Source organism: Eptesicus fuscus, chromosome 19 (genome assembly GCF_027574615.1).
Source record: "Eptesicus fuscus isolate TK198812 chromosome 19, DD_ASM_mEF_20220401, whole genome shotgun sequence".
NCBI classification, from domain to species: domain Eukaryota; kingdom Metazoa; phylum Chordata; class Mammalia; order Chiroptera; family Vespertilionidae; genus Eptesicus; species Eptesicus fuscus.
The window spans coordinates 15,806,499-15,832,369 of record NC_072491.1 but is presented as its reverse complement, the minus strand read 5'-3'; positions in this window follow the sequence as shown (position 1 = coordinate 15,832,369).

The window sequence follows — 25,871 nt, the reverse complement described above, 5'->3', positions numbered from 1 at the left end:
ATTCAGAGTTTAAAATATATTGGTAGGTAGACTTTCTGGAGAAAATAATGATGAAAGAATACTATCAAATTAAGCAAACAAGCAAAACACCAGAAACGAAAGCTCATAATAGTAGTGATCCATAAACTTAGTTAAATACATAGTTAATCTAAATGTCTGGGAGTGGTTAACATGGGTTAGTAGCTCTATACTGAAAGGGAATTTTTGATGATAACCTTCAGATGAAATCATTAAATTCTCTGAAATAAAATCTTGATGTTGGAGTGAAGGTAGAGAGTGGGAAGAAGTTCTCATTTTGGGTGAGGATGGTAGTAGGAGAGGAAAAGGAGAAAGGAAGTGAATTTTTACTGTTACATTCTATGGCACTTCCTGTAATAATACTATTACATGAGTGGACATTTCAGTTGTTTTTCAGGAGGTTGCTGTAGAATAAAATCATGCCCAATATTGCATGGATCACAATACTGTAAACTGCTATCACACCATTTACCTCACCTAAGTCATTTCCAGTTCAAATAGACTTTTTAGGTTTTAAAAAGTCTCTATTGGGTAACAACTCAGTGAGTTTATCAATCTAGCTCCTATTCAGACATGAGTCTCTATTGCCCCTTTAAGATGCAGTCTGCATGTTCAACCAGAACTCTGATCCTTGTGACTTTGGGCACGGAGTGTGGCTGACCTGTGCTTTGTCCTGCTGTCATCTGTGAGCAGCTCTATCCCAACCTCTGAGTGCCCATGAATGAAAGGCCATGAGGATATCCAAGAACGTGGCCTTGACATGCTTGGGCAAGGTTACACAAGTTCCGGGCGGCTTACGTTTAGATTTCTATTCTGTGAGAAAAAATAAACCCTCATCTTGTTTAAGCCACTATTGTTTAGGTTCTCATTATATGCAGTCAAATGTAATCCCTAACTGATACAGAATCTGTAAAAAATAGGTTAAGACTTTTTAGGCCCCTACAAAATAGGATCATGGAAAGCTGCCTCTTTAAATTTGATTCCTAGAGCAGGTCGTCTCAGCTTGGGCTGTAATGATTAAAATACCCTATGTGTGGCTTATGAATAACAGGAGTTTCTCACAGTTCTGGAGGCCGATGTGCAAGATCCGAATGGTCAGGTTCTGGTGAAAGCCTTCTTCTGGCCTCAGACTGCCAACTTCTCAGGGTATCCTCAACATGGCACAGAACAGAGAGAAGCAGCAAACACTCTTGTGAGGAATCCATACAGAGGTGAGAAGACAGAGAAAGATTTTGGAGCTCAGTGGTCTCAAACCAACACTGTGTTAAAAGTCTTCAATAGCAAATATTCTGATGGCCTGGATTAGGGTGGCTGACACTGTGAAACTTGAATACTGAATTCTAGCTTTACTTGGGTTAATTGCTTGTTAAATTGCAATTTTTTAAAGAAGGGCAGTAGCCGTATCTAGGTGAGGTACATACTGACACTGCTGTGTGGCCAGTTCAAGGAGGCAAGTAAACAGTGGAGCTGATGAGGATAAATTTTAACCTATTTAAAATATAGACCTGCCTCTGTTAAGAGTAAGGAGCCCAGAGAACTTATACATTCTCCCTATTTATTTTCTGTGAGCTAATGCCCACAGGATAGAGAGATTGGACATAGAAAACAGCTACTGTCTCTCACCCACTGTTCTGAAGCTGTACCATCTAGATTCTTTAGACTAAGCTGAGAACTTTGAGTTTAATAATGTTTGTTTTTTTTAAAAAAAGAGAGGATGAAAAAGTTAATTCAAATCAGAGATATTATTTTCTCAATCAATGAGATGAGATGGTGCTTAGAATGAGCAGCATAAAATAAATCAAAATACTTATTAAACTTTAAGAAAATGAATGTCAAGGAAAGCTCCATTGTCTCAATTCAAGGTCTTCAGAGAACACATTAAAGAAATTTAAGTAAGTGGTATAATTTCCAAGTTCTAGAATCTAGAGAATTCCCCAGATATATGGCAAAAAAAATAGCAGTCTGTAAACAAGTGTACAAACACAAAATAGGTTGTTTTTTTATAAACCAAATTCATATTCCTGGGATTCATTCTAAGGGCATGAGAAGTTTTGGGGTCAGGCTCCCCCAAAGTAGAAATTATCACATACCTATTCTACTGAGAACATATTAAAGAAATGCCTTCATGTGCCTACAGATAGAACGGATTTTATAAGACTGCAAATACCAGGCCTGAATACCCCATTACAAATAAAAATAAATACTGAAAGGATTTCTGCTTTCATCATTTGGCTCCACAATGGTAGAATATTGAGCACTTTTTAAAGATATGTTGGTTGTTGCAAGAGCTTTACAAAAAAATATTCTTGGATTGCAAAGACACTCAGTGACCAGCTCTAGGCTAGGGAGTTGGGCATAGCCACCGAAGAGAACAAAACTCACAGGATAATAGGAAGTCAGTGTTCCTCCACTCCCATCCCCTTTAGCTTCCCAAGATATGTAAAATGATGTAAGGGAAGGCCAATAACCTCTGGGGCTTTTGTGGATCATGTAACCCCTGCTCCTCCTTGGTTGATTCTTTAACTACAAGACTCTTGGCTTTTTGTTATCTACAAGACTGCCATCTTGGAATGCCCAGGGACAATAATATAGTAAAACAAGGAGAGAGAGCACAGAGTAATATCTGTGGCCAGCCAGTCCGTCTAGAGTTGACACCTAGTAGTTTATCCACAAAATATATCTCCTGGCCCTAAAATGGGTGAACACTGATAAGTTTGGGTACTATATATATTCAGTGCTTTTTTACAAGTGTGGATTGACAACGATCAAATTACATGTGCTCAGAACAGATAACATTGGAAAGCTTGGGTGGCCCTAATAGCTCACTAAGATTTTGGCATTAATTACTGATAAAGTTGCAGCAACAGAGATGCAGATGTACTTTTCTTCTGGCCCCTTCCCAAGGTAACTGATATTATCTTTAGAGAGCCAGTCAAAGACATTGGGATTTTCTTAAAAGGATAGTATCTACTCCAAGGAAGGGATAGATGAAACTTAGAGATGTCTCCAAAGCTGAACCTCTTATAAGTGCTATTTGTGTTACCATGGACACTTTCTCATTCCTCCGTCAGGAGCAGAAGTGTAGAGAGAGGCACAATATCATGACTATGGGCTGACGTAAATCTTAAAAGGAAAGAACCAAGGGTTCTGATCTGAAATTCTCATGGTTTGCTCCAATGGCATCTATATGTTGCTATAAAAACAGAGTAACACATACAATGAATTGGGTTTGCTGAACTGTAGGTTACAGTGCCCAAAATAAGGTCAGTTGCCATATTGGTGTTGGCCCATGAGAGTATTGCAGGATGACATCGGCTAGATTGACAGGTTACTAAGGAGTTCAAAGGAATCCAGGAAATTATGTTTCCCCCTCCAGATGGCACAGGACATGAATTCCACAATTGTAAGACTCTTCAATGTGTTATGAACGCATTATAATGTACGGATTCTCTACGTCATGTAAGTGCCATAAGTAAGCTGAGATAATCCACTAAATTAAAATAGGTAGCACACAAAAAGATATATTGGAAAGACTCTGGATGATAGATTAGTGCCTAGCCCAGTGGTTCTCAAGCTTTAACTGGCATCAGAATCACTTTGAGGACTTGTTAAAACACACATTTCTGGGCACCACCCCCAGAATTTCTGTTTAAATAGGTCAGGGAGAGAGCTTGAGAACTTGTACATTTAACAAGATCCCAGATGATGCTGTGGCTGGCTCTTCGTGAACCACAATTTGATAACCATTAGTCTAGATTTTTTATGTTATTAGTTAAAAATTTTCTGTACTTCAGATTCCTTGTGTTTTGAAAAAAGACATTAATAAAACATATTCACCCTTAGAAGCTCTATGTATTCTATAACTACATTTATTATGGGGATCTTAATGATAAATGTATGGGAAAATTACACTTCATGAACTGTTAGCATGTTCCTGGCACAGATTTAATCCTCACAGCTGCTGTATTCATTTACAATGGATGTATAGAAAACAAAATGTAAACAACATTAAAACCCAGTCTGTTTGATCTTCAAGCATATACTTTCTTCCAGTATGCTACTTTATTTTCTGAATTTAGAATACTATACTTTGAATGTGTACTTTAGAACTCATTTCTAATAATATAAACACTTCATTCTAATAAAAGAAAGAATCTATCATAACAAATATTTTAATAAGCAATTATAACTTCTCTTGAACTAAACAAAATAATAAAGTATCTGAATAAAGAAATAGACATTAAAAAATTAACCAAATGGAAATTATAAAACTGGAAATCATAATAACAGGATAACAATGACTCACTAGCTGGACTCAATAGTAAAGTGAAGATAGCACTGGATGGAACTGAACTTGAAGATAGACAATAAATTCACCCAATACAATGAACAAAAAATACACTGAAAATAAGTGAATAGCATTTCAGAGACCTGTGGGAAAACAACAAAAGACAAATAACATTTGTGTCATTGGGATCCCAGAGGGAAACAATAGAATGGAATTAAAAAATCATTCAAAGAAATAATGGCTGAAAATTTCCCAACTTTGGTGAAAGACATAAATCTATAGATACAAGTAGCTGAGCAACACAAAATATGATAAACACAAAAAATCCACACCAAGACACATCATAATTAAACTTCTGAAAACTAAGGAGAAAAAAATCATGAAATTAACCGGTGAGAAACAATGCATTACTTGTAGGAAAATACCAACTCAAATAATAGCAAGTTCTCATCAGAAACAATGGAGTCCTAAAAGAGGAGTGACACACGTTTTTCAAATACAGAAGAAAAAAATTGCAACTTTAAATTAGATTTCTGGAGAAAAATCTTCTTTATAAATGAAAGGGAAATAAATATTAAGGAAAACTAATATAATTTGTTATTAGAAAACCTGTCATTAAGAAATAGCTAAAGGAAGTCCCCTAAATCGAAAGGAAATAGGAGAAGATCTAGAACTTCAGAAAGTGAAGAACATAATTAGAATAAGAAAAAATAGGGGTAAAGAGATTATCCAACTTTTTGTTAGTTTTTAAAATCATATTTGATGGTTGAAACAAAAATTTTAACAACATCTGATATAGTGCTCAATGTATGTAGAAGAAACACTTAAGATAATTATAATTAAAAAATAAGGAGGATAAAGAACCTGAATGGAAATAAGTACCATACTTCACATGAATTGGTAAGACGTTGATATCAGTACACTGTGATATAGGTATATTGCAATACCTAGAACCTCTTAGATAATCAGACAAAATGATATTCTCAAAACATAAATAAAATCAAGATAGAATCTTAAAAATATGTTCAAATTACCCATGCAAAAGAAAGAAAAAGGAAATAGAAGAATAGGAAATGTAGGAAGCAAGCAGAAAATGAATAACAAAATGGCAGACTTAAGCCCTAACGTATCAACAATGATATGTATATGGTCTAACTACATAAATTAAGCACACACACACACACACGCATATACACACACACACATACACACACACACATACACACAGAGATTTGCAGAATGGATTAAAAAAATAACCCATGATATAACAATATGCAGTCTCAAGAAACTCATTTGAAATATAATGATATAAGCAGGTTGAAAGTAAAAGATTGAAATAGATATACTATACAAACATTAGTTTAGGTAAAAGCAGGAGTGGTTATATTAAAATCAGTTGAAGTAGTCTCTAGGACAAAGAAAATCAGTAGAGTAGAGACAAAGAGGAATCCTATATAATAATAGACAAATATGCAAATTGACCATACCTCCGACACACCCAGAAGCCACGCCCACCATCCAATCAGAGCGAGTATGCAAATTAACCCAAACCAAGATGGCTACAGCCACAGAGAGCAAGGTTCCCTAGGTAACAAAGGAAGCCAAGCTTTCTGCCAGCCGTGCAGGCCTAAGCCTCCACTCAAGCTACAAAGTTTCAATTATAGAAGGTAAACAAATGGCGGCAGAATGGAGCTTGAGAGAGCAGGCCAGGGTTGCCGCTGGCAACAGGGGAAACAAAGCTTTCTGCACACCCTGGCCGGGCCCACCCGCTTAAGGCAACAAAGTTTCAATTATAACCCCAACACAAATGGATTCGGGCCTCGGAGGGAGCCCCAGGCTTGGCTCTGCTCCAGGCTACAAAGTTTCAGTTGTAGAAGGAAAATAAATTCCAGATACCAGGGTCTCCGCTTGCGTCCCAGGGGGCGTGGCCCACCTGCAAACCACCACAGGCCCCTCGCTCAGGCCACCTCACACCCCAAGGGAACCCCACCTTGATCAGGGACACCCTTCAGGGCAAACCAGCTGGCCCCCACTCCTGTACCAGGCCTCTATCCTATCTGATAAAAGAGAACTATGTAGATTTATCATCACTGCAACACACAATATAGCTGCCCCCATGTGGTCAAAGATCCTGCCCCCATGTGGACACAAGATGGCCACCACAAGATGGCCAGCAGGAGAGGGCAGTTGGGAGGCACCCGGCCTGCAAGGGAGGGCAGTTGGGAGGCACCCTGCCTGCAAGGGAGGGCAGTTGAGAGGGACCAGGCTTGCAAGGGAGGGCAGTTGAGAGGGATCAGGCCTGCAAGGAAGGGCAGTTGGAGGTGATCAACCCTGCAGGAGAGGGCAGTTAGGGGTGACCAGGCCAGCAGAGGAGGGAAGTTGGGGGCAAACAGGCTGGCATGGGAGTGATTAGGGGGTGATCAGGCTGGCAGGCAGAAGCAGTTAGGGGCAATCAGGAAGGCAGGCAGGCAAGCAGTTGGGAGCCAGCAGTCCTGGATTATGAGAGGGATGTCCGACTGCCCGTTTAGGCCCGATCCCTGGGACAGTCGGACATCCTTTGAGGGGTCCGAGATTGGAGAGGGTACAGGCTGGGCTGAGGGACAACCCTCCTCTGTGCACGAATTTCATGCACCGGGCCTCTAGTATTACATAATAGTAGAAGGATCAATGTACTAGGAAAACATAATGATCCTAACAAGATATATAATTTGAACAATAGAGCCTCAAGAGCTGAAAGGAGAAATATTGGTATAAAGATGTAATATTCTCACTCCCATGAACCTCTCTGTCAAGCACCACAGACAAACACATAGGTAACTCTGGAAACAAGGTAGCTCAGGAAACAATATTTCGTGGTCTTCCTTTGACTGTTCATGCTGAACAGCCAAATTGACGTTTGATTGGTCTAAGCTTGTCTTCAAAGGACCTCCTTTCAGATGGTCAAGTAAGAAGTGGAGGTGGATGTGTGTGTAAGAGGTAGAGGGCATAAAGGGTTCCTTTCTACCTTATACATGCCTCCTAGTTAAGTGAGAGAAGGAAAACATTAGTTTTTCTTCTTATGTTCTTTTGCATTCCTATTTCTCCCCTTTTCTAATTCCTACTAATCTCCAAAATTGGAAAGGGTAGGCTTTTCTTTTCTTATCCTCCTTTTCCCATACTTTAACTAAGCCTTAATGGTGACCAGAGATAGCTCCTCAACCGTGGGAGAATTCTGTTACTGTGGGTCACGTAAGCTTGGTTGTTAGATAAAGTAAGAAATAAACAAATGTGGAAAAATGTCTTTTAAGATAATACCCTGTCTTACTGCTTAGTTTTATTTTGACTTTCAAAAGCTGGGTATACCTCTCTATCCCCATTTCCCTCACGTACAACCTCAGAGAGATGGATGTCGTAGGCCAGGAGAGTGAATAAAGGTCATTTAAGAGGGAAAAAAGGAAAAAAAAGAAAAATCACATAAAAATTTTAGAAAGGATTGCTAGAAAGGATTTAAACATATTATATATAGTTTCATGTTTCCTCTTTCAATATGGAAATTTTCCATACTATACTTAACTCTAAAAACACTCCTATTTCATGCCCATTATTCAAAATCACCTCCTCTCTTAAATAGCCTCCTTAAAATTTCTGTGAAACCTTTATAAAAAAAAGAGAGACTGAAGGTCTTTTCTTAAAGACAAGAAAGCTGGTTGAATTTAAATATAATACAGAATAAGATAGACCAAGCACATGGGAAGAAAAATTAACAAGCTCACCTCTTTCAAGTAGCTTTTTCCATTGAGTTTTTATATTTTAACTCCTTGTTTTATCGTCATCTCTAATGTAGAAATACTCTTCCTGGATTGTAATGCTTTTCATTTTGAAATACATCAAATTCATTTCAACCTCTACTAATAATAGTAGTAAATTTAAAATAAAATACCAGTAAATGTCACACTGAATTTTCTTCTTACTCAAATAGAGATAATAATGCCTTTTCCAAGACCTTCTCGAGGAATCTATGAGGATAAAATGGATAAAGTTTTAGGATGATTTAAGCTTATTAGGGAAAAATCTGAAGTATAATAATTCCCATAACTTCAGAGTTCACACTTCCTTGAGGTAGTTTCCAATTCATCACAGTTGTAGACTTTTGGGTTTTCTCCTGTCTTCATAAATACTTTATATCTGTATGCAAAATGAAGTAAGATAAATATCTTGGGATATAAATAGGTTTATTAAACAGTTAATAGCATACAAGCCAAAAGCGAAGCAAATTAGTAAAAATTAAGGATTGTATGAAAAATTAATTTTTATTGCAGACAAAATTGTATTTGGGTAAAAATGTAATTTATGCAATATTCCAATTTTTCCTCCTTCTAATTTTTTATACAATTTTATATTCAGAAGTATATTTTTACATCAACAAAGTGGTATACGGCATAATTTTTAAGTAGATCCAAGCTTCAAAACATTTTTTTTTTTTTTTTTTGCTGGCTCTGATGGCTATGAACATGAGGCTATAAAAAGGCAGAGATTGTTTTCAATTTCAAGTTTGCTAACTCAGTTGGACCCAACATGAACTATATCCTACTTTTTCATGGTAGAGAAATATGTGTAGTTTGCATAGTGCATTTTAGGATACACTTACTATACTGCATCCCAAGGAGTTTAAATAACAACAAAAATAGATAATGCTCCTTTAACATCCTGAGCCATTAAAGAACAACAGCATCGTTATTAGTAATGAATAATGTAAGATCCCAAAAAGATATCCCATTGTTTATAGCAGAACTGTAAACCAGAGCTCTAAAAAGTACACATATTTTATAAAGTCCCCATACACACGTACTCATGACAATGCTCTTTCTCTTTTTGTCCTCTTGAGAACTATCTACACTCAGTTTCAGTGGAAGTCATTGGAAGTGTATGTAGACCTGCCATCCCCCCACCCTCTGCTAGAAAAACAAGATGTAAAAACCTGCCTTTCTTTCCCTGACTCATCTCCCTTTCAGATAAAATAACTGAATTCCAACTTCAGCGTACGAATAATGGGAGATCTGAGTGGTGATTCACCCTGAGCTTCCCCGGGGGTGGAATGGAGGAGGCCTTTCCAGGGGAGCCAGGAGGGGCTTATTGGGTTTGAATCTCTGGTGAATGGCTGGCTGTAGCTCTGATGAAAATTAAATATAAATCCTAACTTATTTAGAAATATGTGTTGGACTTTTCTAACACCCTTGTTTCTCCACCTGTGATGGAATTATCCTCCCTTCAAAAATGATACTGAGGGACATCCATTTTTCCCTCCTTCCCAGCCAAACTTTCCAGCCTGCTGCGTGCAAATTGTGGGCAGTGAGCTACATGTCATGAGGCATTTGGGCTTTGATTGGTTGAACATGGTGAGAACAAAACAGCCATTATTTATATGTTAATTGCCCCCCCCCAAAAAAAAAAAATAATTACACAAGAGCAGAGCTTTTTGTTTCTTTGCTAGTGTTTTTTCTAGTTGGTGAGTAATGAGCACATATGAAATATTTAAAGCAACATTTAAAATATAATGATATCTAGACAACCCTCTCACATGCTCTCTGTTCTGATCTCTTCCTACTCCTTCCCATTTGCTCTGGTATAGACACCGGTCTATTTCTCATCTCATACTCTTGCACTTGCTATAACTCCTGCCTAAACTATTCTTCCCCTGTGCTATATCATTCAGATCTCTTCCCAAAAGTCGCCAACCCAGAGAGCTCTTCATCAACCAGCCTGCCTTTCTCCATACCTGACACTGTTTTTTTTTTCCCTTGTTTTTCATAGCATTTGTTGCTGAGACTGCTTTTAGTATAGTTACAATTTATATCTCTCACACTTCCACTAAAATGTAAGTTCCACGAGGGCAGGGACTTGGTCTATCTAGGTGTTTCATAAATTATTTTGTGATGAATGAATGCTCATTTTTTAAAGGAGAGATAAACTGGATTTGGATCATACAAAGAGCTGGGAGTACTCTATTAATCTAAAAGCAATAAACAAAAGAGCTTGTATACATTTTGAAAATGCCTACTAACTGTTGCAAAAATAAAAAAGGAAAAAGCCCAGAAATTCTTCCCATAATGCTAGTTTTACACGTATTATATAGTATTTTTTAATGAGTAATTGTTGGATGAAGTACAAGATGAATCTACTTTGTATTGAATTAAACTGGTTAGGGGGAAAATGTTAAAGCAAACATCTAATGTAGCCAACAAAGACTTTTGAGTTTCAAAATAACATAATTTTAAAATATTCCTGCTAATTAAGGTTCTGAATTCTTTCCAAAGCCTTGAGATGTTTTTCCACCTACGATGGTGTCAAGATAATTAGTGGGACATTCTGGAGTGCACCTTAACCTCTGCTGGGGTGTGGAATCACCAGTGACACAAATGGCGGGGATGTGGCAATACTGACATGGAGCTGGCCTGGCAGACACAGCAATGTTCATCCCTAGCTGGAAGGCTCAGTGCCTTTCACTCCGTGTTCTCTCCTCCCTCGTCTCACTTCTCTGTGGACTTTAACACAAATCATTTACAGGTCAACATTTCAGCGACACAAAACAGGCTCTTCTCAGAATACTCAAACGATTTTCATCCATTTTTAGTGCTTACGTCTCTTCATTTCTGTGGCAATTCGTAGGAGCTGCCACATTATTGTTTTTCTGGGACATTTATCGTGTAGCTGTGTTTTTTCTCAGGCTCTTAGAAAATGCCTTTCTGATGATTCATTAATCTGTGATCACTTGACACGCTAAGATTTAAGGGATATGTTCAAGTAGGTTATCATCAAGAATTCTCCATTTTTAAAGTGTTCTTATATTTGTCAGTTGAAGGTTATTCAGAAAATGCAAATACCTCAATGGGATTTATTTCTTATATTTGCAAAAAAATATTCCATGTAGAGTACTACTCACATGAGTGCATCCGTATAGTACATACAGGCTTAGATCATTGATTACAGATCTCAGCAATACCTTCATATTTACATAGTTTAAATGTGAAGGTCATGTAACCTCAGTGAAGGAATTATTTAAAAAGTGAAAAAAAAATGTCCACAATACCACCAGCTTAATATATTATTGTGAGCTTGTTGGTGTAGTTCCTTCCAGTAATTTGATGCATTTTATGCTGTTTACCAGTCCCTTTTGTTCTACTTTCCACTTTATCTTCCAAAGTTTTCTCTTGATTTAATTTTTTTTCCACTTCATTGTTAATTTTCGGTATTTCACTTCTCTATGGGTATTTTTTCTTTGAAAAAAAATAGGGGATCTCATTCTTATGAAATAAATGCAATATCTTGTCTTATTTCTCTAATGATTTTAAAATGTATTTTTCTGTTTTCTGGATTATCTGTTAACTCCTTTCATCCATTTGTTCATTAAAATATTATATACATTATACTATTTACTGAGTAAACATTTGTTGTCTGTCTTCCTCTACTAGAACATATGCTCTCTAAGGGCTGAGATTTTTGACTGTTTTAATCCCCTCTGTACCCACAGCACCCATAGCACTGCCTAGCACATAGTAGGAACTCACTAAGAGTATAGTGAATGATGCCATGGATGTTGAGTTCTTCCTCATTTTCTGATTTGCCTGGTGATGCTCTAAAAATGTAATTATACTTCGATTAAATGGTGGGGCCTATCAAAGGATCAGGTTCACTGTAGGTGATGGGCCGATAACCCAACTAAATGAGCTGGAGAACTCCCAAAATCAGTCTCTGTAGCTCTTTCCTCTGAAATTGTCATTTCCTCAGAGAAAGATTATACAGACTCCATCTTTGGGGAGTTAAGTGTGGCTACCAGAATACTCAAGGTAAACAGATGAGGGAGTTTGGGCCAGCGCTAACCACTATGTAGACTTCTCAGTTGCTGTTGTTGCTGCAATGCTGCTGATGTCAGCGGAGTGCCTGGTGTGTTCAAGACCAGAGTTATTCTGTGTCATCCTCTCCACAAAGTACACCAGTGGTCTTTTGCTCAGATGAGTGAGGGGCCACTGTTAGGTTGTGTGAGGTGGGAAAGGTAATATGAAAGGTGTACCTAGTCTAGTCCGAGTGGCTCAGCAGTTGAGCGTAGACCTATGAACTAGGAGGTAGCGGTTCGATTCCCGATTCCCAGTCAGGGCACATGCCTGGATTGCGGGCTGGATCCCCAGTGTGGGGCATGCAGGAGGCAGCCGATCAATGATTCTCTTTCATCATTGTTGTTTTTCTACGTCTCTCCCACTCTCCCTTCCTCTTTGAAATCAATTTATATAAATATATAAATAAAGGGTTAACTATATATTTCCAAACTATTTCTTACATTTCTGACGTACCTCACACTATCTATCTTCAGAGGAACACTTGCCGCTGACTTCCTCAGCTTTTCCACAGTTCTGCCCTGATTAGCTTGCTTCTTGTCAAGGCACTTAGTTTTCAGCATCTCTGGTTTTCTGAGCCCGTTATCACTCATCCATCTGCTTTAGATCATTGAGAATTTGGTTATCACCTTTCATGTGCTTTCATCACTTCTTCTTTTCTCTCGGTCCTTGTAGGTGGAAGCTCATTGTAGTGGGCTATGGAGGAGTCAGAGATAAACATGCTTGTTTAATATTCCATAAATTTACTGGAATCCTTCCCTGGACTCTAAGTCCAAATTTATGAATATCCACCTACTACCACAAAACTGTTGTTGGCCAAATAGCAAAGAGAGATAAACTGATAGGGTACGTCAATATAATATAGAATTAATTAAGGAATCATATAAATAGTTGGGCTGCATCAAAATCAAGTAGTATAAGATATGCATAGCTTGTATTTTATATCACTTATATCACACTTTAAAAATTACAGTATGTTCCATGGTTCAAAGTCAAGTATAGAAACTAAGAAAATCAGTTGCCGAGATATTTATAACAATTGTAATAATAATAATAATAATAATAATAATAATAATTAAACAAACTCTACAAATACACTTCAAAAATATATTTACAGAAATCCTCAACTACACATTAGATACATAACTATATAAATTTCTCAAATATATAGTATGTTATATAGTCTACAAAATATATAAAAAGGAAAATTCTTTTCTGAATGAAATGAAACATTTCAAACACGTAAAATTAAATCTCAGATAATTAGGCGATATAAGTCCGATTTTGTTAAATATCACATATCAGAAAAGGAACCATGGCCCTAGCCAATTTGGCTCAGAGGATAAACCAAAGGGTTTCTGGGGTTCCATTCAGGTCAAGGGCACGTACCTTGGTTGCAGGCTTCACCCCAGCCTGGGCCGTGGTTGGGCGCATGTAGAAGGCAACCAATCAATGTGTTTCTATCACATCGATGTTTCTGTCTTTCCCTCCCTCTTCCACTCTAAAGAATCAATGGAAAAATATCCTAGGATGAAGATTAAAAAACAAACAAACAAACAAAAACCCGGAACCATTACTTAAATCATGGCCTCTTAATTCAACATCTTTCAAGTTATTTTTCTCCAAAATTATCCTTTTCATCAAACTAAAGTTATGTATACTCTATTGACAACTTCATTATTTTATTAGAAGGTGCCTCAAAGCAAATGCCATCTTGGTAATAGACTGCTTTTTACATGGACTATATACAGCAGGTAGGACAGAAAGACTGATTCCTTATCAGATGGAAACAATATCCTGAAAGATATAGTGAAGCAACTGAATTGATTAAAAATATTAAGTAATGCAATAAAAGGATGAGAAATCTCTGACATTAAGAAAAATGTTCTCCTGTCATAAAATGATTATTGAATTTCATGTTTGGGCACTGAGTCAGGGAGAGACAATCACATCCATAAGGCGATTTATCCAAGCCAAGCCTACCCAAGAACAGAAGCAGACCGAAGCTGGAGGGAACTCCCAGCCGAGGGGAGCTGGCCAAGTTCAGGAAAAGAAAACAGATCTCGAGATTCTGACAAGTCTAAAGGGAGGGCTGCATGAAAAGTACTTGTGGAAAGCTTTACAGAAACCACAGATTGATGGGGGACTCAAAAGAAGAAAAAAGTCTAAGTTGAAGAACTCTGCACTCTATCAACAAAGGACCATATAAGGAAGCTACTTTGATCCAGCTTTGTAGAACTAACCATAGAAATGAATGGTGATGTGGTAATCAAGAAAATAATTTAGTTACTTAACTTGAATTTTGCAAGCAAGTGTAATCTGAGAATATAGCCACAAACCCATTACCTTCAAGGATTTCTTTCATTTAGTGTATTGAAGAAAACATTATTATTTTTTCTTTTCATGGATTGGTTTTCCTCAGTTATTTGGCTTCTCTATTTCTCCACTTCATCATGGGCATGTTCAGTTTGCTGCTAGTCACTTCCTAGAACCTGGCAAACCACAGGGTCGGAAGAGCAGTATATTGGAGCCACTTTTCCATTCAGTGCCCTAAACTCAGATTGAGTCTACACTTCTTTGTTCTCCATTAGGCGTTGCCGACAGAAGGTTGTCCTATATAACAGCCTTGCAACAGTCACAGGGAATGAGTATAATTAAAAAGGAAAAATGATACCAATCATTCATGTTTCCTAAAGTCCAATTCATCATGGATAATTCCTTACTGGAGTTGTGTTGTGTGTGTGTGTGTGTGTGTGTGTGTGTTGTGTTGTGTGTGTGTGTGTGTTTTCCCCCCCTCAATCCTATTATGCTGCCATTGTATTTGGACCAAATCTTTCAGATTTTGTCTCTTTGCTTTCCATCAAATCTTCTCTGTGCACACCATCTACTCACATGGGAAAAAAGTATCTCCTAATGAGCATAGCTTTATTCATTTTTGAAGGCGACTTTACTCTTCTAACTTTTCATGACTCTATAGTCCCATTATGGCTTTGCTACCTTTCGCAAAAGTACAAGACCCTCCATCTGTTTTTCCCAAAAAGGAGCAATGTTCTCCCCAAGATGGATTGATTGCATCACTCTATAATGATTTATTGAAACTTCCAGTAGCTTTATCCATTGTACAAAATGTTAAAATTCATTTAAGTAATACGTTATCATAGGAAAAAACCCTAAGTAATAAAAGTTTATAATGAAAACCAACATTTACCTAATTCACTACTCCTCAGTTTCACTTCCCTGAAAAAAATATTATAAATACATGATTTTATTTTAAAATCTTCTAATAATTACCTCATTAACTTTAAATATTAATAATTTATTAATAATTTAATACCTTACCAATTGATGACCAAACATTGAAGATGAGGATTTTTATACCTTTTAAAACTTTTTTTTGTTTTTACTATTTATTTTCTCTATTGTTTGTCTTAAACATAAATTTAGTGGAATAACATTTATAAATATTATCCGCTGTGCTTTTCTCCTGAAATCTTTTGTTGCCTGCCCCTCCTTGTCCCCATCCATCCTCTTGGTGGCTCAGTGTTATTCATTGCCTCTGGGATTGTCATGTCACAAGAAAAAATAAAAAACAAAAAATGGAGAAAACAACAAAAAATACACCATTTATTGAAGATACCATCTTTTCCCCATTGTGTGCTTGGTACTTTTGTTGAAGATCATTTGGCCATATTCATGCAGGTGTATTATTGAGTTCTCTATTCTGTTCCATTGGCTGATGCAAGTACCATACTCTTTTGATCACTGAAATTTTATGGTATGTTTTGCAGTCAGAAAGTGTCAGGCCTCTGGCTTTGTTCTTCTTTCTCAAGATTTTTTGGATATTCAGAGTCTTTGTGGTTCCATATGAATTTTGGGATTTTTTTTTTCTGTTTGTGAAAGAAAATGTCATTGGAATTTTGGTAAGGATTGCATTTAATCAGTAGACTTTTGGACATTTTTAGCAATATTAAGTCTTCTAATACGTAAAATAGATATTTTCCCACTTATTTGTATTTACCTTAATTTCAACTATGTTGTGTAGTTTTCAGTGTACAAGGTTTTGTTTGTTTGTTTTTACCTCATTCATTGTTTATTCCTAAGGATTTTATTATTTTCGATGCTATTGTGAAATAAATTGTTTTCTTAATTTAATTTTTATGTTGTATGTTGTATGTTGTAAGTATATATAAACATAACTGCTCTTATATGTTGATTAGTATTCAGCAAATTTGTGGAATTTGTTTACTAATTCTAACTTTTTTTATGGTGGAATCTTTCATTCATGTCATCCATGCACAGAGATGATTTTACTTCTTGTTATCCAATTGGATGCCTTTCATTTTTCTTTTTCTTGCTGAATTACTCTAGCTTTGACATCTAACACTATATTGAGAAGAGGCAAGAGTTGGCATCCTTGTCTTGTTCTTGATATTAGAGAAAATGTTTTAGTTTTTCATCATAGAATATGATGTTAGCCTTGGGCTTTTCGTATATGGCCTTGATTATGTTAAGGTAATTTGCTAGTATTCCTACTTTTTGTTTTAATGGTTTTATTTAATCATAAAAAGATGTTAAATTTTGTTAAATGCTTTTTATCTCTTGAGATAATCATGTAATTTTAATCCTTTGTTCTGTTAATGTGGTGTATCTCATTGGATTTTTAAATCTACAGAGCTATTGGCTTGCATTTTTTTCTTAGTATGTTTTTGCCTGGCTTTAGTATCAGGATAATGCTCTCCATTTCACTTGGAGATTATCTTTTAGATTCCCTCTGTTCCGCAGTATTCAGCTCTTGGCTACTACACCTCACTCCTGTACTCAGCTGTGTTTCTACCTCCTCAGAACTTATTATGGTTCAGGAAAGATTTAAAGCACAGATCATCCAAGGTCACAGGTGATAAAGCTAGTTTTAGAACCCTGGGCTTCTGACTTCCACATTAAAGCTGTACTATACCAGGTAGGTTATCACTCATCTATGCTTCAATTGAAGCCCCTATAAAACTTATCATTAATTTATTCTATTAATAGCTATTTACGGTTGTTACTATGAACATTGTGATAGGCAGACTCTAAAATGGCCCCATATGATTCTTTACTCATGATATACATGCTCTTCTATCATTCCCTTCCTTTGAGTGTGGTCTGGACATACTGAATTAATTCTATTGAGTATAATGTAATAAAAATTATGGTATTTCACTATTGATATTAGGTTACAAAAAAACCCCACCCAAACAATCTAGCTTCTGTCTACTTTCTCTCTCTCTCTCTCTCTCTCTCTCTCTCTCTCTCTCTCTCTCTCTCTCTCTTTCTCTTCCTCTCTCTCTCTCTCTCTCTCTCTCTCTCTCTCTCTCTCTTTCTCTCTCCCTCCCCCCCCCCTTGCTCTGATGTATGTTGTGAGTTTCCCTTTGGAGAGGCCTGTATTGCAAAGAATTAAGGAAGGTCTCCAGCCAACAGGCAGTGAGGAATTGAAACCCTCAGTCCAACAGCCCAAGAGGGACTAAATCTTGTGCTGTTGGGGCTCAAACTACCTAACTGAGCTTGGAGTCAGATCCTGGTCCAGGGAAGCCTTGAGATGAGTCCACAGCCCCAGCTAACACCTTGACTGCAGTCTCTGTAATTGGGACTGAGTCAGAGGCAACTGGTTAAGAGGCACCTGAATTTCTGACTCATAGAAACTGTGAGATGATAGATATTTGTTATTTTAAGCATCTTAGCTTTGTACCAATTTGTCATACAGCAATAGACACCCAATACCACTAGTAAGAACATAGTTGTAAAGCAACTTTGAGAATATACTGTAAGGTTTTAAAACAAAGTACAGCAGAAATAAGGAACCTTAACAGAAATAAGGAACCTTAACCTCATCCCTCTTACTCAAAATTTAATTCTAAAAGAAATTATGTATAGATAAAATATAAAAGTTATTAGCATTAAAATTTTGAACAGGATATGTATTCTAAATATTATCTAATAATTTACCCAATTTTTTTCCTTTGTTTTATAAGATTGGTAATACAATATATATGGTTTTGTATATGTTCTAGAAAGTATAAACAAGCACAAACTAAATATGGAAAATATTTTTGGAAATAAAGTAACCTAGGTGTCCTTTGATGTAGCTCAAGATGGAATCATTGCAGCCTACAATTTTAAAATATTAAATTTAACACTCAGGAAAGTGATAAAAATTGCTCAGAAAGAAATTGAGCTATTTGTCATCCTTCAGGAAGAAGATATTTGTAGTGCCTTAGTGCTTATGAGGAATGTTTGAGATAAGTATTTAAGTTCCCATCCAGAAGTCATTTGATAATCTATTTTTAGTTTGGAACTGAGAAGGCATTAAAAGAAATTATCTTATATAACAAATATTAAAATGTACCTGATTTGGTTGTTTGCATGATTTGGAGAACAGATAAACAATCAAACCCAACAACATGAAGGAAAGTTTGTTCTCCAGCAAAAATATATCAAGTCAATTACATGATATCCTTAGTTTATATCAAATTTTGCTTCCAAGATTTTATGATGAAAGAAAAGAATAATTGTGCACATTGCTGAATGTGACATTCAAGCAGATGATTTGAGTTCTAAATGGTATTTATCCCCAGGTCAACATAGAGGGATAGAGTTAATCCTTGCCACAACCCAATAGAACAAATGAACTCTCTCTCGCTCTCACTCTTTTTTTTTTTTTTTTTCGCTCTCTTGCTCTCGCTCTCGCTCTTGCTCTCACTCTGTGTAGGCTCCAAAATTGTGGAGTAGGTCCTAAAATCCCTTATGGTATACTCTCTATGATACAAAGCATCAAATGATTAGAGCAGAGAATCTCAGCATTCCTCTCAGGCAAAACTCTTTCTTAAATAAAATATACCTGCCATTCCCAGAAGGCTACAGTGACCTTGATCCTAATGATCAAAGTTCCAGGGTCAGAGTTGGATATTTGACCCAAATGAGCTTTTCTCTATGAAGAATTTTAAATAGTGACACTATACTTGTGGTTATGGTTATGAAACAGAGCTGGACAATGGGACTTGAGAAGATATAGAGTATGGGCCTGGGTCAGCCAAATGGCAGCCCAGATCGGCAAAGAGACTTTCAGAAAAGACTGATGAGCAGAAAACCGAATGGAGGAGAGAGTGAGGTCCATCTGCCAATCCCCACCCAGCAGGCGGGAATGTATATGTGTCTGCCCTTCCTGTGGTTTCCTAAGGATGATGGCCCTTGTCACATAACAAAGACACATCCTTCCATTGTCACCCTTAGGCCTTCTCCTCACCTTGGCAAAATATTTCTATTCACTAGCATGCTTATCATTTCCTCACTCTTCTTTCTTAGAATCTGGATTTCCAGAGGACTCCCAGGGATCCAAAGTACTGAGTAGTGGGGCGCTTTTTCTTCTTATTGATTTATTTATTTTTTTTAACAGTAACTGGTGAGGCCGGGAATAATTAGCCAGTTCTTTGTTAGTTCTTTTTTGGGCAGTAGACAGTTATGATGTGTAATGTTGGTAAGGTTCAACTTCTCACCGCCCACAGACTAGAAATGATTCCCAGTTGTGGGGACAAGTAAGACATTGAAAAGTAAGACATTGATGAAATAATTTTTACAAGAAATCTAAATTTATTCATATGTTAAAAAAATTCTATAAGTGAACAAAAATAGCATTACAGAAATTAATCAATTTAAAAATTAAGAAACAAAAGAATCAAAATATCTAGATGAAGTAAATTATAATTTATTAAACATTTTTGTAATACAATATAAAACCATCTATCCTTTGTTTGAGAATAGTGTATTTCTGTCTTTTTTCATGTAGTTTAATAAAGAGAAGGAATGTTTCTGAGTCATGTCTTCATTTTAAGCACAGCATCAAATACATTCCAGGATATTATAAAGTTCTAATTTTTAAAAGCAAATTTTAGAAAAAGAATAACAAAAATTTAGTGCTTTAACTAATATAGGGCAGTTTTCAAAATACCTAATTATTTATGTTGGACAGCTCACCTCACAATTTTGCTTGAAAATTTACAAATTGTCATTAATCATGTTCACTTTGAATCATTCTGATTTTCTTTGTTGTTTTATTTGAGAACTATTAGAGTATGTTTTTTATTTAAAACTTTCCTTTGTCAGCCACATAGCAATGTGTAGTATGAACCTCTAAGAGCAACACACTTTGAATAACATCCCCAAAGCAAGTTAGAAACACAAACTTAATTCTCCAATAAAAACTATAGGTTAGCCCCGGCCAGTGTTACTCAGTTGGTTGGAATGTCGTCCTGTACACCAAAAGGTTATGGGTTTGATTCCTGGTCAGGGCATATGTGGGAGGCAGCCAATCTATGTTTCGCTCTCTCTCTCCTTTCCTCTCTTTAAAATCAATTTAAAAAACCCACATACTATTGATCAGTGTGTAGTTTGAAAATAGATCGTATGGTTTGAACATGTTGCCTATGCATCAATGCACATTTTTAGCCACCCTTATTTCATTCTGTAGGTGATGTCTCATCGACCTTATAGTGATTTCTAAAAAAACATCAAATAAGATCAGCACACAAATGTGTATTAATTTTCTTATACATTCAGAGTTTTTTACATGTTAAGAATTCTGTCTTCATATAACATTTATTAATATCTCTCTGAACATTCGTGTTTCCTGGAACACAGGATAGGAAATGTGCTGGCCTAGAGCCGTGGTCGGCAAACTGCGGCTCGCGAGCCACATGCAGCTCTTTGGCCCCTGAGTGTGGCTCTTCCACAAAATACCACGGCCTGGGTGAGTCTATTTTGAAGAAGTGGCGTTAGAATAAGTTTAAGTTAAAAAAATTTGGCTCTCAAAAGAAATTTCAATCGTTGTACTGTTGACATTTGGCTCTGTTGACTAATGAGTTTACCGACCACTGTCCTAGAATAAACCTCAAACGGATAGCACAGTATAATGGAAAAGAAATAGGATTTGGAGTCAAACAAACCTTCGTACTAAGGCACACATTCTCTCATTTTATTTAAAAACAAACAAACAAACAAACAAACAAACATAAAAAATCATTAGTGCCTAGATTTACATGGTGGGACAAAATAGTTGCTTAATAAATGTAAGTTTGTTCCCTTCTGTCTCCACCCCACCGCTTCCTCTTTGGAAGCTGCTTCTAGTAGGATTTTGGTCACAAGTGAAGGAAAGTATCACCAAACTCACTTAGGCAAAAAGGGAATTTGTTGGCTTACATAAAATGACAAGATTGGACTCAGGGCCCAGAAAACGTAATTAGAAGCTGGTTTCTCTCCATCTCTTTACTTTGCCTTCTGTCATGCTGGCTTTAGCATCAAGCCTTACATGGTAGCAAGAGGTGGCCTGGAGCCTCAGCTCCAACATCAATGATGAGAGAGAATCATTGATTGCTGCCTCCTGCATGCCCCATGCTGGGGATTGAGCCAGCAACCCCGGCATGTGCCCTGCCTGACTGGGAATTGAACCTCAACCTCCTGGTTCATAGGTCAATGCTCAACCCCTGAGCCATGGTGGCCAGGCTAGTCTAGAACATTTACTGTGGCTAAGGGAATGGATACTAGTGGTGGGTTCAAAGTGCTGTGTTCCATCTTAGAAATACTCTCTGTGTATCTGTGTGTGTGTGGGGGGGTGTGTGTACATGGGTCGTGTGTCATGTGATGAGCTAATTCCTCAAATGGAATTTAGGCTATAGACTTAGAAAAGAAAGTGAGTAGATACTGGGGAGGAAAATCAGCAGATATCCACTATAAACCCCTTCTTATCAATCCAGAGTTGTGCATGCAAGTAGAAATCTTACCTACCCGTTAAAAACGATGTTGCCCCTAAAATCTTCTGTCTTGCTGCCCCAGAATCTTCACGCGATCTCACCCTGTCAATTAGCTATTTAAAATCTCCTGCCCTTTTTATTACAGTTTTCACCCTTAGATTCAGTTTACGCTTGTTTCCATGACACCTCCCCCGACAGCCCTCTCCTTCACCAAATCTTCACTCCAGCCTAGAATTGTGCCTTCTTTTGTTTGTAAAGAATTTTTTTTGAGTTTATTAGAGCCAAACTGTGCCTTCTTCCTGAGCTTACAAAGCACCCATAACATAGTAGCATAGATCACGCTGTATATTAATTGCCTGGTTAGTTGTATTTCTCTCCCCATACTGTATTGATTCACTCCGGATCCTCGTTTTCTAGCATGAAAACTGCCATAGAAGAGTAACTTAAAAGAGATTTGTTAAAGAAATGAATGAATCAAATAATGGGTGAATGAACATGTAGGTATCACAGAGGAGACCTCCAAAATGTGACCCTCTTGGATTATGTTGTAGAAAACTAACTTCAGTTACAGTGTTAGATAAGTAGTATTAGTTAACCCGGATCATACAACCAACTGAAATCTGTAGTTATTTCTCTTAGAGTATAAATATCTATGTTGGCCTTAAAGAGTTTTCTCTCTGTCTGCCTCTTTGTTTATCTCTTTCTGTCTGTCTGTCTCTATCACTAAGACACACACCCAAAGCTCCCACACATATGTAAAACTAAAATTCTCTAACAGCGTGGTTAATTTAAAAATTACATCATACAGCTCTTTTTTAAATGTTTTTCAAAATTATAACTCCGAATGGTGAGCTCCTCTAAGAAGGCAGTGGCCACATTTTTACTACAGCAAAATCTCTAGATGCAGCAATTTTTTTCTGACAATTTATTTGACTACAAAGTATTCGCCTGGCTTCAGAGAGAGAGAAAAAATCACCCAGAGTTTTCAGCAGAAGGAACTTCTAAAGGTAGATGAAGCCAACGCATATCAAGGAGTAAAAAAAGTAGATTAGCCAACAGTGAAATCTCTCCGTCCCAGGGAGATTTCTTCTCCCTTGAATTTTGCTGAAGCGGGGTTTTCATCAATTACTCCCACGGAAGTTTCAAAGTGCTGTGGGCACAAGGTTCTCACTCTTAGAGGCAAAAATTCTTTCTCAAGTTTAATTTTAAAACCTATTAAAAAAAAAAAAACACATGCAGGCCATGCACACGTGCAATTTTATCCTTGAAACATTGCAAAATGGCATCTAAGTATATAGAATTTTTAAAACAGTGTTTAGTCTGTCCCTTTCCTTCCACATTGGCAATTGCTTCTCATTGTTTGTAGCTTTCGAGACATTGAAAACCTTCTCCTATATCATTCTTCATAATGCCTCCCAGCTTCCTTTCTGTGAGCTCCCTGTTTTCCACGCTTGATCATCTGCCTTCACCTTGGAATCCAACCCTGCCTCCAAGCCTCTCCGAAGAGCCTGGGACAGTGGGAGACACAAGCTCTTCATCTGGAGGCGCGCTCCCGACTCTGAACAGGAAGTGAGTCAAACAAGGAATTAAGGAATTTTGAGGGTCAGAATCCTCACAGTAGCGGCTGCAGAGGTGATGACAGCAGTGGCAGCTGTGGTAACATACTGGCCAGGCTATTCCTGCACAAGTATGTTGCAGTGTTTCCTGCTTCCTGACTCCCATCTGAGCTTCCTCGTTTCCTGGCCTTTCCAATGTCTTTGTCCTGTTCCCATTGATTGTCTGAGCTACTATCCTTTCCATAGCCTGTAGACAAGACTGCTGTAAATGCTATTGCGCCTCTTTCTAAAATGGGAGGCCAAGTTTCTTTTGGTTATTTCCTTCATACATATTTCTCCATCTTTTTAACATAATGGTTCAGTATTTCTAGACGTGTCCTTTACACTATAACTATTCAGAGTTACATGCTATTGAGTTTTTAAAAATAAAATCTGAGGATATAATTCTTATAGAAATAATTTTTATAGAAATTCTCTTAATCCTTCTCGCTAATTCTCTTGTTTTTAAAATACCCAAATAGTTTCTTATTTTTAATGGTCAGCGCATCAACATGACAAAGATAGATTTCTAAAAGTAAAATTTCTGGGTCAACAAAATGGCCATTTGAATTTTTGAGCTATTTCTAAATTTTCTTCCCACAAAAAGATGTTCCACGAAACCTTCCCTCCTACTGCGCCTGAGAGCGCCTACTGCCCCACTCTGACTCCCCTGTGCTATGCTGTCTGATTTTCCTCTTCCTTCCAGGAATGGTTTTGAGGATCTCTTCATGTGTATTCCGTGACTGGCTCTTCATAGTCTTCTGAAGGGCTCACATCCTTTTTATCTCTTGTACTTCCTTTCACTCAATGGATGGGCAATAAATAATCATTACTGATGATCATGCTATTACTTCATCTTGTCCTATATAATAAAAGCCTAAAATGCTAAGTGGTTGACCTGTTGGCCGTTAAACCAATCAAAGTATAATATGCTAATGATATGCTAAGGCTGCTCAACTGCTCACTATGACGTGCACTGACCACCAGAGGGCAGACGCTCTGACTGGTAGGTTAGCTTGCTGCTGGGGTCCAGCCAATCAGGACTGAGTGAGACAGGCTGGATATGCCCTGGAGCCCTCCCACTGTCCCTCCCAGGCTGGCCAACCTTCCGCCTCTCTTCCCTGCCCCGATCGTGCACTAGTGGGGTCCCTCAGCCTGACCTGTGCCCTCTCACAATCTGGGACCCCTCAGGGGATGTTGGAGAGCTGGTTTTGGCCTGCCTGATCCCGCAGGCCAAGCCAAGGGACCCCACTGGTGCATGAATTCATGCACCACGCCTCTAGTACTGGTATATAATTAGTGAGAGGTAAGAGGTGCCATTTCTATTTTATCAGGATGATTTTATACCCTAGAAATAGAAGTTGGGTCATTTGATAATTATGTCCAAGGTCACACAACTATGAAGTTCAGAAATCAAACCCAGGAGTGCGGTGCTAAGTGTTGAGGCTCTGAAAACATTATCCTGTGTAAAGATGCTAACCCTAAAGCTCACCCCAAACTAATATTTAAAGAAACAGTCAAGATGCAACTTTAAAAATACATGGACATTCTGAGTTAGGGCTAAATGCTAACAATGGAACGTCCATTCTCCTCTCTCTTCAACAGAGAATGGTATTATCTTAGAAGTTGGAACCTGTGGACCTGGGACTTCCTTCTGGCTGCAGCCGAACATGGGAAAGTAAGGAAGTCTGATCATCGCTCCTTGGTGTTATTTAATAAAATGTTTAGATTAATTAGCTATTACAAAAAACCCCCACAAGATACAAGGTCTATTGCTTGTCTCCATGTTTTCCAGCAATGATTCCCTCCCCCCACTGTATGCACTCCAAGGCGCTGAAGCCTGTGACGGTTAGTAAGAGAACTTTGGCTGGATGAGGTACTAAATTACCGAAATAAGCCAACCTGAGATGATTGATACTGGCAACTAAGGAAAGCCACTTTGTTCACCATGTCCTTCTCCAAAATATAACTCATTCACATTTCTTCAATAAATATAGGAGAGGGAAAATGTAGGTTTATAGTTGTGAGTAGGCAAAACAGTTTATTCTTGTATTACTGTTTATAAATTATTGTATTATTTTTCATATGAACAACTGTAAACCTACTTTTGCCCCACCCTGTATTTGTTGAGGCCAGAACTTAAAGTGGAGATATAAAGAGAACATACCAGGTGGCAGGTTACAGTAGTTTAAAAGGACGAATAAAAGGGGTCCTTTGTTGCTTCAAACAGCATCTGTTGTCATAATTAGCAAAATGTTAGCTTGAGAGATTAAAATTTAAATAGAATATGATCTTTCCTCTGATGACCCCTGTCCCCATCACT